We start from the raw sequence: 15,501 nt of genomic DNA, 5'->3' as shown, positions 1-15,501 counted from the left end.
TAACTTCCCCTGCACCCTGAAATACACGTACCCTGATGGAATCACGTGTGGAACTTCCCGCGCACCCCAGGAACACACGTACCATGCTGATTTTGTGTGTGAAACTTCCCCCGCACCCTGAAATACACGTACCCTGATGGAATTGCGTGTGGAACTTCTCGCACACCCCTGAGATATGCGTACCCTGCTCGCACGGGCCCAATCGCGTGTGGAAATTCCCGCGCACCCCTTAAATACATGTACCCTGCTGGAATCGCGTGTGTAACTTCCCCTGCACCCTGAAATACACCTACCCTGCTGATATCGCGTGTGGAACTTCACGTGCACCCCTGAAATACACGTACCCTGCGGAAATTGCGTGTGTAACTTCCCCTGCACCCTGAAATACACGTACCCTGCTGATATCGCGTGTGGAACTTCACGCGCACCCCGAAATACACGTACCCTGATGGAATCGCGTGTGGAACTTCCCGCGCACCCCTGAGATATGTGTACCCTGCTCGCACGGGCCCAATCGCGTGTGGAGATTCCCGCGCACCCCTGAAATACACGTACCATGATGAAATCGCGTGTGGAACTTCCTGCGCACCCCTGAAATACGCGTACCCTGCTCGCACGGGGCCAATTGCGTGAGGTACTTCCCGCGCACGCCAGTGATACAGATAGCCCGCTTGCTGTGCTGGTACAGGGTTAGCGCAGCCCTTTGCGCTGGATTGGGTATGTTGATGGCTTTTCCCTGCGCGAGAGGCGTTCTTGGGGGCGTAACTGGCGCTGCTGCAGGGCCGCTGCGCCACTGTGCGCCACGGCTGGTTTTGGTGGCTGGAATCCATGAATACGCTGTGCGCGGAAATGGATTTTGGCGCACGCGGCTGGCGCAGGGATTTGCACGCGCACACTGTGCGCCAGCCGCGTGCTCCACTTGTGCGCTGAATTCTATGAATTACCCCCTTAATTTATTGTCATTTTCTGATTGACATCTGTATCACTGTTTGACATGTGGTTAAGGTCTATCCATTTCCTTACTATGCGTGTCTCACACCTTTCACCATTGTCCCAAAACCGAGTATCATTGGACATATTTAGCTTTCAATCAAACACGATCCATGTTCTGGATAAATCATTTTTCTAGTGACTTCAGTTCTTTTTCCATGGACTTCTTTTTCTTTTTAATTTTATTTTCTTGTTTTCGCTGATATACTATCCTTCAATATATGCTTTGTGGGCATTCCAAACAATGTGTAACCCTTAGAGAGTGAGCATTTGCCGGTTGGAAATCTTCAGCCTCAGAAGATCCTCTTAGAAAAATCACTTTCCTTAAGCATTCAGTCATCCACAGAGGTCCGCATTAATCCTATCCCTCTTCCTGCAAAGTAACATATACATGTGTAGATAGGCGAAATAGGTGTGTTGAACTTGTGCTGCTGGCAGTTGTTTGTTTCACTAGTGTACTACTTGGCAAGAGATAATCAATTTGGGGATAGATTGTCCAGTGATAAGTAGAATGTGTTGACTCTTTCTGGGGGGTGTTTAAGTCTCTAGACTTTTTGCAGTTTTATATTCTCTGATAATGTTGTTATTGCGGTCTTGCCCTTCTTATTCTACAGTATTCCTAGTGAACGCATATCCGTCTTGGGGTCCAACATCTGCTTATTAGGCATGTCTCTGTAGAAGCTCGACGTGCACTTTTGCTGTGCTAAGGTACGTCAGGATCTTTTTCCTCCAGATATGGTGACTCCGACCCCAAACATTGCAGGACATTACATGTTGTTTGGTGGCTTCCATGGTATTGTTTGGTGAATATGTTGGCAGGAACAGGTGCTACATGATAACCTGCCTCTCTTATTTCATTTTCTGTGAGACAATTCCCTGACTTGTGGGTCCTACTACTAAACTGTGTTCTCCTTGAGAGTTGTATACAGTAATAATAGCATCACTTTCCCTATACATCCCATGGCATCAATCTACTGAGCATTGTATAACAGAAGCCCCAGTAGTGGGGATAATACAAACCCTTCTTAAACATCTGCTAAACTATCAATTCAGTTTTATCTCGATCTCTATAATGACAGAGATAACCAAATTAAAAAAGAAAAAAAAAACTCTCAATTCATCGCAAGCTGCATCTGTGTCACAAATCTTTTAGCAGAATTGTGTACCATTTCTATACTCATATCATTGGCTACTGTGCAAGCCCCCTGGATCCCCTGAGTGCACCACAAGATAAACTGTCCCCAGACAACTTTGTGGCTTGCACATGTGATTGACCATTTGACTATTCTAACTTCATCAGAGATTGCAACAATAGGGATGCTTCAAGCATCGCACTTCCCTTTCGTCATTAAGAAGCATTGTGGTATTATAATCACATATGTTCATCAGTATGTATTCACGGCTGCCCTAGCTGATATGCTTGTTTGGGGCATTACAATGGACTCATCACCATCATTCGTCCATAATTCCAGTATCAGACTGCATGGCTGCTGGTTTCTGAGAGGAGAGTTGCATCTCGATTCTTTAAGCACCAGTACCACACACTTCCTCATTCCAGGAGCAGTGAGCAGCTCGTTTGACTGTTGTTGGAACATGCAGGGAGGAAGCCACGACTTTACGGGTACTCAGGTCACTCAAATGCGCTGGTTGAGATACTTGGTGGTAATCTGAGTGTTATGTTTTGTACTGTAATCTTACCTGTTTAATTGTTGAATTTGTATTGCTAATATTTTCGGATGTTAGTGACAGAGCTCAATCCAATCCCTCTTCTCGGGATGTACGCTGACTTACCACGTGGGGAGAATAAGAATAGTTACAACATAACATGCTTTATTTGTAGACCCTACTTAAACCCTTTAACATGGCGCCCAAGAAATCGCTGCACTCAGACTGCTTTTCTTTTTCTTTCAGTCTTGTTTTTTTAATACTTATTCATCCTAAAGCAAAGTCAATCAATCAATGTATCTTTTTACCCAGGCTAGAGCATTCATATTAGAATACATTGACAAAGATTATGAATACATGTACTATATCAAGGGCTGAGATCAGCACTCGGATAGGAGAGCTGTTTCTCTCATAAAGTAACAGACAACAAACCCTCAAAAAGATGGAATTTCTTGATTATAAGTATTAAAACAGTCCTCAATGCATGATGTGTTTATAAATCAAGCCCTGCCCACTTACCTGTATCTGTGCCGTTCCATACAAATTTGACAATTGGTCGTGTCACTGATGTGGGTCTTATCTTTTAACTGATGTTTTAAGAAGCCCAAGGAAATTAGGCTTTTCTGATCTTCTGATAAGCACACATATACAGGGTCATTTTAAATCCTTCTAGATGAAAACACAATCCTATGTGTACACTCTCGAGGTCACAAAGAGCTCAATAACTTGCAATATTATTGCACGATTCCCCTTTGTGAATTGTCCCAAGTACTGAACATACGTCAGAATGTAGACAATGCTTTTTCTTGCAAAAAAAGAGTGTCAATGCTGTCCTCACCATTCCATGATATTTCTTTAATGGCTGTGGTATTGATGTTATTTTCTTTGCCTGAACAATACATAGTCTAGCAACAGTGTTCCTTGGAACAGAAGGGTGTCAGTCACGTGTGCGCTATTTCAGTTGTGACAACAATAAAAGAAAACAGTAGCAATCAATATGTTCAACAATACTTTCAAACAATAAGTACACACTATAAAAAAAACAATGTTGCCTTTAAAATTCACACGCATACAAAAAGAGCAATGAAGCAAATCCTTAATGCCCCACTTATCACACACATGGGTTATGCAGTCACCAAGACAACTCATGGGCTACATGACTCTGTGGCTACGCAGTGAGGTATAAAGACTGATTCACTAATTTCATAAGTACAGCCTGTACAAAGCTTCTTACTGCCTAGTGTGCAAAGGGGGATTTTCTCATACAATAAATAATAAGGCCGAAAAACACAGTCTAATTTGTATTTCATGCTTAACTGGGACTAACAGATTTTTCTTAGCCTCTTCATATTTTTGACAAAAGAACAAAAAGTTCAATCTAGACTCAGAGGCAAAAGTGGCAATCAGATGCCCCTGTATGACTTTCCATCTTTCAACAATATGGAATGGGTGGTGCCAGCAGCAGAATTTCCATCTTTCAACAATACAGTTTAGTCCAAGGAAACACAGCCTGATTACAAGCCAAAGACACTTACTTGAAGGTGTTTAGTTGCGATAGGGTTGAAGAGCCAAGTTACTAAACATGTTTTACTGAGGTTAATTAGATGGTTGTCAACTTGTTTGCTCAAGCTATCTAGCCTTGTAAGGTCTGACATTTGTGTCCAGACATTAACTTCACTCAGGGCTGTGTGGAAATTGCTCTGCAAAAAACTAAATTCCAGCTCTTGGTGACATGAGAAATTGACTGACTCTAACTCCTCGCCATTCATGAATCCACAGATACCCATGCCGTATACACAATCTCTCCTTAGCTTTATTGGGTTGCAACCTATACTGTATTGACTTAGCTCTAATTTTCTGTGCAAAATTAAAAATAATCAGAATTGCTTGTTTTATGGATCACCCTTTTTTTTATACATGAATAAGAGTGGACAGAGAACTACACAATCTCAAACTCAAGTAGTCATATACATCCACATGGGAAATAAAATCACCTAATGAGATTGTGGGAAATAAGCTTATCTCTGGTCTTACAATGTGTTACACTGCAGGCATTTGACCACCCGATTATTTAAAAAAATGCTGATGATAGCTGATTTAGTAGTATTGATCATTAACCCAAGGCATTCAAATCCTGCATATACTCGTCTAATTCGATCTGTTGCACGAATAATGTACCCAGCAGGAACATAGTACTATCAGCAAAAGATAATATGGGGATCCGTATGCTTCAAACTATGGGACAATCCCCTTTGATCTCACTCAAATTTGAAAAGAAATGGTTTACAAAATATTAAATAGGATTGGTGGTGTAACACAGGCTTACCGTAGTACACGCATGACAGGAAAACATGCACTAAGCAGGCCCTGCGCACAGGTTCACCTTTGGTGCTATTATCATGAAGCAAAAGAAATGCCAAATAAAAGGTCATAAGCAATGTTTAAAGCAATAAGCACATCCCAAAAACTCCTCTTTTCTAATGAGTCAAACGCATTGGCCGAGTCCATCAAGCCTATGTACATAGCATCTTGCTCACATTTAAACAAACACTTTCCATCATGAATAAAACATTCATTACAGTTAGCAAATAACAAAAGTTAATAATCAATTGATCAATCAATCAAGTAGTGATCCTTTCATATAAATATCAAATTCATACATAACTAAAACATAACAATAAAAACATAAATGAAGAGAGAAAACATTTTTTACAAATAACCCAAAAAAAACTATATCTGATTAGTCCCAACTCGACTCATAAAGGCTCTATCTTATTCATGGTCAAGCTCAAAAGTTAGGACAAGCAAACATTCTGCTAAAAAATCATACTTTAGACTCAACTACCTTCTTCAGAAATTCAAAGATTAGCCCAATATTAACTCTTTTTCCCCAGAACCTAGTAAGTCCACCGGCTACCCTTGAGTACACATTTGTTTTTCTGCAATAGACCATATTCTAAAGAGTGCTATATGAAGCTTAGGGTTTAGCGTATTAATACAGTAATACCAGAACTCATTAGTCCCTATATAATCTAGATTATGAACGAATTTCCTAAAATGATTATTGTAGTTATTAATCATCCTAGGACATAAGGTTAACACATGCCTTGCTGTTTCAAGTTATTGATACTCAATACTGCGGAGGGACATAGATTAAGATACAATTGGATCCTTTTAAAAGTATAAAGCACATAAATCACAAATTTATAATTTTTTAAGGTCGCTAGGTGCACATAATTATTCTGCCAATCCCATACAGTTATACTCTTCTGTAGATGATATAACATATTTTGGTTATCTTGTCCCCACCGCGGGGTCCAACCACTTGCTTCGCTCAAAGCCATGTCCCTCTCCATTTTGGATTGCTTAATAGCTCCCATGCCTTCTTTCACACACCCCAGCAGAGGGTTGGAGGGATTGTTCTGAATCTTGATATATAATTCCGCTCTTTTGCGTAGCCAACAGAATTAAGAGAGATGATCCCTAACTCCAATCTCAGGATTGCCACCGGTATACATTGTGGAAGCCCCAGAATGCGCCTCCAAAATTTCCTCTCAAGGATCTTTAGCCATTATAAGTTTATGTTGATCAAAGATTCAAAGCCATAGGTGACCTTTGGCACAAAGCATTGCATGTAAAGTGCTGTGCGCCCCAGATCGAATAACCACTCTGGTCTTGTGTAAACTTGCATATCAAGGCTGTTAGCTGAGCTGCTTTTACTTTACATGTCTGCATGCATAGAATGTAATTCCCCATGTTGTCGAACTCTACTCCAAGATATTTATAGGAGTGCGTGTACCTAATTTCAAGGATACCTAAATGCATGGAGGGGCGTGCTACCTTACCAGAGGTGAACAGAAGTACTGCACTTTTGTTATGATTAATAACCAATTCGTTCACCTCCTCATTACGACCCTGGCGGAAAGGGGTTTACGCCGGCGTAAAGCATGGCGTACCTTTCCGCCTGACTACGAGTTCCCGTAGCGCCATGGTGCTTTTTTCGCCTGCTTTTTCCAGGCGGAAAAATCCATGGCACTACGGGACTTGTTGTTAATTATGCCACCGTAATTTACGGTGGCGTAATTAACGCCTTCCCCACTCCCATTATACCCTATGGGGCAAAAATGGGAATGGGGAAGGGTAAATGGGGATTGGGGACTTACCGCCCCGCCAAGGTCGGAATGGGGCGGTAAGTCCGCCAACCACCATGGCGGAGTTGGCAGCTTAGCGCCATGGACCATGGTGCAAATTGCACCATGGTTCTCCGCCAGGGTCGTAATGAGGGCCAAGTCTTTCATCGGATCTTTGAAGTCCACTAAAAGTGTGGCCGAAAATCACAATATCATCTGCGTATGCTAAGATCACACAATGGGTCTTACCTACTTTCGGAGGACAGTTCCAAATACCCAGAAGATATTCGGGGACATCTGAAACAAAAAGGTTACAAAGCAGGGGGGCAGTAACACATCCCTGCTTTCCACCTCTCGACTGTATAATTGGATGTGTCGTATTGCCACCGTTGTCCAATCGAAGCTGGACCGTAGTATTTGTATGGAAAAGCTCCAGATAATAAATAAGAGCAGGTGGACAGGACCAGCTTTTACGTTTACGCCAGAGAATAGCTCTATTGACAGTATCAAAAGCTGCCCTAAAGTCAACATTAAGTGCATAGAGAGGGGGGTTATTGGGTTGTAGCGCCGTACACCTAAGTGAGTCCATAATAAGTAAATCATGTGCTGTGGAATACCTGTCCCTGAAGCCACTCTGAAAACGGTCCAAAATCCCTGTCTCATCCACCTAGGCTTGCAGAACTTTTAACTTTTAACAAGAGCGAAGCAAATATTTTTCCTGTAATGTCCAACATAGACAGGAGACAGTAGTTGGCAGGATCCATTATGTTACCCTTTACAAAAACTGGAACCAAAATGGCCCTTTGGCATGTTGTCAGAATGCAACCAGCCGCCAAGACTTTCTCGAATAGTATTTTCATAAGATTCGCCCAGAACTGCAGATTGTTTTTTAAAACCACATTAGAGAGCCCATTAGGACCCAGTGCGCGGGACGATTTTAATTTTGTAATTTTGCTTACTACTTTCCTCAGTTGTCATAAAAGGTTATTGCTTCTAAGAGATACAAGTTTAGACCTTGGTGCTGTGTCTTAAAGCCCTAACAAAAACCCAGTTGTATGCAACCAAGAATGTAACACTGTTCTAAGGAATCTGTCAATCTTCTTGGTAGCACCTTTCCATAAATGTTAAATGCACAGTCAATCAAAGATATGGGACGATAACTGGATGGCAGCGATCTGTAACACTTTCGAAAAACTGGAAAAATGATGGCCTATTCCCAAACAACTGCAAAAAACGTGCAACAATCATGATATTAATTATTCTTGTATTTATGTATTTAAAATGTGTATGAAGTGTGAACAAAGCAACATGTGCAAAAGAGTGCTGGGAAAATCTTAAAGGTAAAAACATCACAGTGAATAACCAGAGCAGGGTTGTTTAATTTGTAATGGTTGGAGGGTTCACAAAAACCGTTTCACAAAGGTGTAAATGTACAATTCTACAAAGCATCAAATGCTACGTTCACATGTTCAAAAATATAAGAAACATATAATCTTCGGTAGCGGCCCTGTAGTTATGGTTAAATTGCTCAACCCATAAGAAGAGCACTTTTGGGCGGCTTATAACTTAGCTCCCCCTGGAGGAATCCTCAAGAGACTTTGCAAAAGAAGATATATGGCCAGGGGGTTGGGGTGATTCGTGGCTACGAGGCCATGGAGTTGGATGCGCTCCATCTGAGCTACTCCTGATCCTGCATGATTCTACGACGTAACATGAGGATAAAGTAGCGGTCCGGCCGACGGATGAAGAAGCTGATATATGAAGGTGCAGTGTCACCCGTGTGTGAGCTGGAGGCTGGATGAGGTGCTGATAGGAAGTTACAGACTTCGGGAAGTTTGCGTCCCGTGTGAAGACGAAAAGCAAGATGGCTGGCTGTTAGGGAGAATTCTCTGTTTAGGCTGAATTTCCCTCCCTAGTGAGTCCCCCAGCAGCTTTGCTGGATTTCTGGGGTTTAATTTTTTCTCCTGCCAAGAGTGAGACTCTTTTACCCTCACTCTTGGACATGTTGAACTGTGTTATCTTGGACAAACCTTGTGTTGAATGGGCTATGGGGTCTTTTACTCCATAGGGCCTCATGTATTTTTGTGATGTGGGTTACACAGCACCCTCTGTGCCGTGACCCAGGGGTGTCCTAGGGACTCCCCAACATAGACTCCATACCCTGGGACTGACTACTGTCTCCCAGGGCATGTAAAGTCACCAAAGACTTTGCTAGTCTTGAATCCTGAACAGAACCAGTACAAACCATCATATTGTGGACGTACTGGCTGGGGCAATTCGATTGCCCCAGGGTCTGTTAGTCGAGGGGGCACGTCTCCGTCCCCCCTGATCGAGTTTTGGCTGGTGGCAGTGGAAACTACGTTTTATATTCGACCGCGAATATTTTCCTATGGGATTTCCCATTGTTTTAGGCTAACACATTTAATTATTTATTTACGGTAGCCTTAAACATACCGCCGGTTTATATATTTATTTTTATAACTCCGGTTGGGACTTTTTGCCAAAACTTGATTCTAAAATGGCGTTGGTGTTCGCCTCTGTAACTCTGACCCAAAGTGGAGCCCTTTGTTCCACTTTTGGCGGGCTTCTCCACAGAAGCCCTCCAAAGTGGTGCCACTCTGTCTGGGGTACTTAGGAGGGGTGGAGGGGGATTTAGGCACCCTGGACTGAGTTACCTTGGTAACTCAAGTCGCACTCCGTCCTGATTGGCCCAAGTGGTGAGCCGGCCGGCTCACCACTTAGCATGTTTGAGTGACAGCTAGGCTGGGTGAATGGGGGTTTGCTGCATAAAAGCAGGGCTTTGGGGACTGGGACTTCAGAAGTCGCCACAGGACCAAGAATCCGACGAGGGAAGAGCTGAGCCGACCTGCTTCGACGACACCACCCGGTGGAGCCCTGCTGAACCGTCTCACCACTTTTCCCGACGACCGAGGAGAACTCTTAACGGAGTGGCTCCTTCCCTTGACTGGTGGGGACAACCAGTTTTCGCCTTCTTTTCGCTTCTCGAGGTATCTCGTGGCCGCCTTGCCAGTGCCAAGCACCCCGGCAACCGGAACCCCACCACTTTTACCCCAAACCACGAAAGTCGGTACAACCCTTCAACCGGAGGACTCCGCGGCTGGTTTCTTCCCGGGCAGTGCAACGACCTTCTTCTTCTGCTCTTCAGCGAGAACTTCTTCTCCCCTGACCGACGTCGAGCCTTGCTGCCACTGCCTGGAACAACTGCCACCGCTGGAGGATCCTTTCCACTTAAGGTACCGTGTTCCGCCTGGCTTCCCTTGCCACCGACTGTACGGGGTAGATTTAGCCCCCGGCTTTCGAACCTGGGAGTGCCTGGGACACCCTGGCTAAACTTTCTAAGCCACTCTAAACTCTTTCTAACTCTTTGCAAGACTTTGAATCCTTAACAACAGTGTGATCTTGGGCACATTTTCGCTCCGGCTACTCTAAGAGTGGGCCCTGCCTAGTGACTTTTGCTCACCTGTGACTTTGTGCTTCTGTGAGTCTATTGCAAAGGTTCTGGACCTTAGGGTGGCGTGTTTAACCCATTCCTGTTTCTTTTTACCCCTTTCTTGAACCTACTAGAGTGTCATCTAACGTTAAGCGCTCACCTCTGTTTTAATTATGTGGTGTTAACTTAGAGTTGTCTAGATAGGAGTAAGGGTTGGAACTGCTTTCATTATAACTGTGTTTGAAGTGTTTTTACTATATTTTGCTAGAGTGTTTTTAACTTATGTGTATTTTAAATAAATAACTATATACTTTTGAAACCAAGCTCTGGTCAGTGTTTGCTTGTACTATTGTGTTTTGGTACATATTGTGTATACTTTGCATACTGCCTAACTCTTCTTGAGAGAAGTCTGACTGCTCAGCCACAGCTACCAGGTAAATCTGGGTGGTACAGACTGCTACCAAAGGGGTTTACTGCTCTACCTGTAGTCTTAAATCTTTTGCAGTGTTCCCCAAGGGAACTGCACAGGTTTCTGCCTAACACTGGTGTACAGCGGTGGGATTTGTATTGAGTATACATTTTATTGTGCTTTAGATACCTTAGTGCAACTAACCACAAAGCTTAGCACTGAAAAAGTAAAACCTCTAACATGTCAGTTATAGAAAGCTATAGTCAAGAGTCCCTTGCAGCCAAAACTGCTGATTGTTTAAGAGTGCTCTGTAAACATAAGGATCTCCTGACTAAGGGCAAGAAAATGGAGCTGATTGAAAGATTGTTAGCTAACCAAAGTCTGGGTGATGGTTCAGAGGAACCTACCACTCCAGCAACTGTAGATGACAGTGTTGAAGTTAACATGGAGCAAAATGTTGATGATTCTGAGGAAGAGTCAGAAGAGGAGGGTGAGGCTGTTGTAACTGTCCCCCCTAGGCCTCTGCCTGCTCTACCTGCTGTGCCTACTGGACCTTTACCAGGTCCCACATTTAGTCCTCAGTACTTTGAACTGGAGAAAATGAAGCTAGAATTGGAGTATAAGAAACTTAATGCTCAAACTGACAAAGAACTAAGGCTAAGGGAAATGGAGCTCAAGTATGACTTAGAAATGAAGAAATTATCTGTTGAGAATGTTTCTCTCTCTGGCTCCTCTAGAAGTTCCAGTCCTAAAAGACCCCGGATGCCTAAAGAATTGGTTGGTATGTATGAGCCTAAGTTGGATGTGTTGGATTGGTTGTCTCTGTTTGAATATAATCATGGGCTCCAGAACATCACAGGAAATGACTTACTCACCTGGTTGTTCTCTAGGCTTCCCCCTGTTGCAACTGATGTGGTAATGGAGATGGGGGAGGAGGATAGGAAGGACTATGAATGTGTGAAACTAGCTTTGATAGCTAGGTTTGGGAAGACCCCTTCCCAGTATCTTAAGAGGTTTAGGAACCTCAAAAAGCATGATGGTACCCCTTGGGCTACCTGGGTGAGTGAATGTTTGAAAAACTTAGAGGGATGGATTAAGGGTTACAAGGTGAACACTTATGAAGGTATGAAGAATTTGTTTATGTTGGAGACTATTTATGATGCCTGCTCTCCTGAGCTCAGACAACACTTGGCTGATTCCAGGGAATTGGATTCCCGGAAACTAGCTAAGGCTGCTGACTTGTGGGTTGCCAACAGGGCCACTCACAAGGATTCTGGGGTAACTCAGAAGAAGGATGGGGAAAAACAGTCTAAGAAGGACTCCAAAGAGAATTCTAATACTACAAATTCCAAAGAGGGCCCCAAACAAAACTATAAGGGTAAGCCACAAGGGAAACCAAATCAGGCTAGTGTACCTTCTGGTCCCAGACCAGAAGGAGGTCAGAACAAGCCTCCATTCCAGCGAGCCTTTGGCTCATGCTTTGTTTGTAAGGCTACTGACCATGTGAAAGGAGATCCCAGATGTAAGGGTAAACCTTCAGGGGTCCAGCTTGCCTCCTTAGCCTTCGCTCCAGAAGAGGAAGTACAAATGGCAAGTGGAAACTTTCTATTACTAGCTGATGAACCCACTGGAGTCTCAGCTAGTGTTTCTTTAGTCTCTCTGGGGTTGTGGGAGCAACAGAATTTAGATGTCTATAACTCTATCCCAGATAATACTAAAGAGTATTATAAGGACAGTGTCCAGGTGAATGGTCAGGAGACTCCTGCCATTAGGGACACTGGAGCCAGCATAACTGTGGTGGATGAATCATTTTTCAAGGCAGAGGATGTTGCTAAGGCACCCAAATGCCTCACCAAGTTAGCTGGTGGGCCTGTGCAGATGTGTCCCCAGTTACCAGTTCTCATCCAATGTAATGATATGGCTGTAAAAATACCTGTCAGTGTACAATGTGAAGTGCCAGGTAGGGTTATGTTGGGTAATGACCTCAAAGCTCTTGGAGTTGTATCTCATACCCCCAGACCTCCTAGCAAAAGGTTCCAGGAACTCACAAAACCTGCAAGGGAGAAAACCCTGAGAGGGTTATCTCAGGAGATGATGACAGAAATCACTCCTCTACCACTGGAGCAACTTACTGCAGTAACTACCAGATCAGGAGCAAAGGGGCAACCCAAGACTCCTAGGAAAAAGCCAGCAGCAAGCACTCCAGTGCTTCCAACAAGGACTTCCCCTAGGTTGTCCAAAGTTACACCTGTAACTCCACCTCCAGCTGAGGCTGAGAGGGAGGTACAACCCTGTGTGGTTGAGCTAGACTCTGAGGAAGAGCTAGAAGGAGGCCCCAACCTTATTGGAGATTTGGACCCTGAGGACCATCCTGAGCTGCAGTCTTTACTGGCAGAAGGTGGGCCTAGCAGGGCAGCTTTTCGTAAGGGGCAAAGAGAATGTCCAACTCTGGAAGGTCTCCGCCACCAGGCAGCTTCTCAAGCTGATGGGCAAGAGCCTGGGAAGTATAGGTTGCACTGGGAAGATGGCCTCTTCTACAGTGAACCCACTGAGTCTGAACCTGGAGACTACAAACGCCTTGTAGTCCCACAAGAAAACAGACAACAGTTCTTACAACTAGCCCATGAGATACCTTTGGCTGGCCACTTGAGTTTCAAGAAGACCAAGGAAAGGCTCTCACTCTACTTTTATTGGCCAAAGATGGGGGCCGAAGTAGATAGATATTGTAAGAGCTGCCATACCTGCCAGACTTCTGGTAAGGTTGGTTCCAAGAATGTGGCACCTTTAGTGCCTCTCCCAGTTGTGGGAGTCCCATTTGAGAGGGTAGGGATTGACATTGTTGGTCCCCTTGATCCTCCAACCTCCTCAGGCAACAGGTTTATCCTTGTTGTAGTAGACCATGCTACTAGGTACCCTGAGGCCATTCCTATGAGGACTGTTACAGCTCCGGCTGTGGCTAAGGCCCTCCTTGGTATTTTTACCAGGGTTGGGTTTCCTAAGGAGGTAATCTCTGACAGGGGGTCAAACTTTATGTCCCACTACATGAAGGCCATGTGGAAAACCTGTGGAGTTACCTACAAGTTCTCAACCGCCTACCACCCTCAGACAAACGGGTTGGTTGAAAGGTTTAACAGAACCATGAAGAGCATGATAGGTGCTTTGGAAGAACCCCTTAAGAAAAAGTGGGACCTTCTACTGCCCTGCCTTCTCTTTGCTTATAGAGAAGTCCCTCAGGAGGGAGTAGGTTATTCTCCCTTTGAGCTTCTCTATGGCCATCCAGTCAGAGGTCCATTGGCCCTGATTAAGGAGGGGTTGGAAGGTGCTCCTCCCCTCAAGCCAGTCAGAGTGACTGACTATGTGATAGGTCTCCGGAGGAGAATGTCACACATGATGGCAGAAGCAAGTGACAACTTGAAAGCTGGTCAAGCCCTGGTCAAACATTGGCACGACCAGAAGGCTAACATGGTTGAGTTTACTCAAGACCAGCTAGTTCTAGTTATGCTCCCAACAAGGCAGAGGGCCTTGCAAGACAAATGGATGGGACCCTTCAAGGTTGTGGGAAAACTTGGAGAGGTCAACTATCTGGTGGATCTGGGCAGACCCAGGGAAGCTCCTAGAGTCTTCCACACCAACCGACTAAAAGCATACATCTCCAGACCTGATGTAGGAGCCTTGCTTCTAGCTTCAGCTGCAGAGGAGGAAGAGAGTGAATCTCTCCCTGATCTCCTCAGAGGTGTACCTTTAGATGAAAAAGTTGAAGGAGTCAATCTCTCTTCAGACCTGACACCTGAGCAACAAGAGGAGTGCAAATCTATGTTAAATCAGTTTGCCTCCCTGTTCTCACTGTCACCAGGCTTGACCCCTTGGGGCCAGCATGAGATACTCACTGGTGACTGTCTGCCAGTCAAAAGCAGAGGATACAGAATGTCAGAACATATCAGAGCCCACATCAAAGGAGAGGTCAAGAAGATGCTTGATCTCGGGGTAATAGAGCCCTCTACTAGTCCATGGTCTAGCCCAGTTGTGTTAGTACCAAAGGCAGGATCCAAAGACTTGAGATTCTGTGTGGACTATAGAGCTCTAAATGCAGTCACCAAGACTGATGCCCACCCTTTGCCCAGGACAGATGAGTTGGTGGATAAACTTGGTGCAGCCAAGTACCTCAGCACATTTGACCTGACGTCAGGCTATTGGCAAATAGCCCTGACAGACCATGCCAAGGAGAAAACTGCATTTTCAACCCCAGTTGGCTTGTACCAGTTTAAGGTCATGCCTTTTGGACTAAAAAATGCACCTGCCACATTCCAAAGGATGGTGAACCAAGTTCTGGCTGGGATGGAAGATTTCTGCATGGCATACTTGGATGACATTGCAGTCTTCAGCCACTCCTGGGAAGAACATGTGAACCACCTAGGACATGTGTTGCAGGCTCTGGAACAGGCCCATTTGACAATCAAAGCCAGTAAGTGCCAGATTGGTCAAAGTAAAGTGGTCTACCTTGGACATGAGGTAGGAGGTGGAGAAATAAGGCCTTTGCCCAGCAAGATTGAAGCTGTGCAAAATTGGACAACACCAACTACTCAAACCCAAGTGAGAGCTTTTCTAGGCCTCACTGGATATTACAGGAATTTCATTGAGAACTATGGGACCATAGCTTCTCCACTGAATGTAATCTCCTCTCCCAAATTCCCTAAAAAGGTAAAATGGAATGAGGAGTGCAATCAGGCCTTTGAAAAACTGAAGAGAGCTCTTTGCCAAGCTCCAGTATTGAGAGCTCCTGACTACCACCAACCTTTCATTGTACAAACTGATGCATCCAATGTAGGTATAGGTGCAGTTCTAAGCCAACTGGATGA

Source organism: Ambystoma mexicanum, chromosome 3p (genome assembly GCF_040938575.1).
Source record: "Ambystoma mexicanum isolate Mex_15411 chromosome 3p, UKY_AmexF1_1, whole genome shotgun sequence".
NCBI lineage: Eukaryota > Metazoa > Chordata > Amphibia > Caudata > Ambystomatidae > Ambystoma > Ambystoma mexicanum.
The sequence above is the reverse complement of the archived record's forward strand: the minus strand, read 5'-3'. Positions refer to the sequence as shown.